Source organism: Rhagoletis pomonella, unplaced genomic scaffold (genome assembly GCF_013731165.1).
Source record: "Rhagoletis pomonella isolate Grant_MI unplaced genomic scaffold, Rhpom_1.0 Rhpom_scaffold_04839, whole genome shotgun sequence".
Classification (NCBI taxonomy): Eukaryota; Metazoa; Arthropoda; class Insecta; order Diptera; family Tephritidae; genus Rhagoletis; species Rhagoletis pomonella.
Window position 1 is genome coordinate 512 of NW_023463387.1, and position 2,133 is coordinate 2,644.

A 2,133-nucleotide genomic window follows, 5' to 3' on the forward strand; every position below is an offset into this window, starting at 1 on the left:
AAGATATGGTGCTCGTGATGAAGGTGGTACTGCACTAATGGTAGCCGTCAATTCCGATGACGAGGAAATATTGAGCCGTCTGCTAGCGAAGCGCGTGCATCCCGACTCAGATTATAAAATCAACAAAAAGGGCTTACCAACGCCAGTTGAAGTAAACGTGTTCCTACCATCGACAACGAATATTTCGTATAGCGCAATGTTTCCTAATGTGCCAACCATAATTGATTGGCATAACAATACAAATGTTCAATTGACATTCGTACGGTGAGTTTAAAAGAGGGATGCGCAACCAGAAGCTCGTTTCTGTTTCGTGGTACTTTCATTTCTTTAGAGCGAACACCTTCTAGATCGCAACTCTCGTTTATTTTTTTTTTCAACCGCATCTTTAGTGGCGGTTTAAATGTTTTTTGTTTTTGAATGAGCATCAAGGAACGGTTTGATACACATTGGATATATTTGTGTAAAAAGATTTTCGAGTAGAGTGCGACAGATTCCCTTTTTTTGGCCAATGCCAATGTCGATTCCTTAAAAAAAAACTACCTGAATATAAATTCATTCAAGAATGTTTTTGATAAACTTTTAAAATAACAAAAGAAAAACATAAACAAATAACTAAATAACATTACAAAACATACATAAATGTGAATGAATATCATTGCAATACTTTGTTCCATAATCTTTTTCTTATTCAATGTAAAATAAATAGTTCATTCGAAATCACATTTCCTAGTTGTACTCGTAGTAGTAAAAATATACAGTTTCTGCTGACTATAAATGTGTTGTATTGAATGCAGTTTGTTAATAAACCGTAACCGTAGATTTTAAAATAATGATGAAGGTATTTTTGTAACGTAAACAATTTAACAATCCTCTAAAATGAACCCAAAGGATTCAGGAATTCAGCAACTAATTCAAGGATAACCGTAACAATACATACAGTGACGAAATTTTAGCATTCTTTGTCTATTTCCCTTTCGTCCATTTAATGTTTATTATCTTTTTTTGAAAGTGTAACTCGCTATCTAACAAAAGCATGTAAGTAAAAATTTCTACCTTTTTCTTTAAACATTCCTAATATGCAGTGGGTCACCCATTCAAATTTTAAATGCAAATTTTAAGTAGGACTTACCATTGATTTTTGGCAATTTTTTGTGGAAGGTGTTGCTAATTTTTAGGTCAAATGATTCATTTGGCTGTGCGAAACTCTAATTTCGTAAGGGCAGTTTTACATTATTTTTTGTTGCCATTCTTTAGGGAATACACCAAAATAACATAAACTTCACTTTGTTTTTGTAAAATAAAATAACACCGTTAGACAGCAATAAACCAAAATTACATTTTCACAACGTTATTGACACGTTGTTTGCGCAACCGGTTTATTTTGTAAGTTTCAAGTGCATTTTTTTGTAAAGTTCGAATAATTAAAGGAAAATTTTAAATGGAAAACAAAACTATAAGTGAGTCTCAATTTAAAAAAATGACTTTTTATCATTTGTTTGCAAAAAAACTGACTTATTTGCATAACCTCAAAAATTTTCTGATTTATTTCCATTTGTGATTTTATGTAAGCTTTTACAATTTTGTTAACTTTCGACAAACGAAATGGAAAAGGTAATGGATAAATTAAGATGTAATGAGTTGATTTTATTTTACTTAGCCGCCGTTTTCATGAAAAACGGTTTTTTTTTCTGTGCTATGATGCTATTACAAAAGGCGAGTTGTTTGAAGTTTGGCTGATTGGATGTTCGAAAAGAAGAAAACCTTTTTTCGGTTGTCAACCATGTTGAAACAAAATTTGGTGTTGCTGATATTTGCGAAAGTTCTATGAAGAAGAAAAACGCGTATTTTTTGCAATTATTTATCAAAAAAAGATGAAAATTATGGAAAGCAATTTCGAAAGGATGCCAAAATATTTAGATATGAAAATATAGCGTTTCTTGCTGATGAAGTTCTTTTCGAAATTAAAAAGCCAACTGTGTCGACCAGCAGCCGGATTCTAACTTTCACTATCGCTAAAATGCTAAACTACGAAAGCTAAAGTTTTTCCGAATTCTTAGCTGTCTCCAAAAATTGCGGTTTTGCTCTCTCTTTCGCTAAAAATAGCTCAGCACAAATTTTTTGGTGATAAATAGT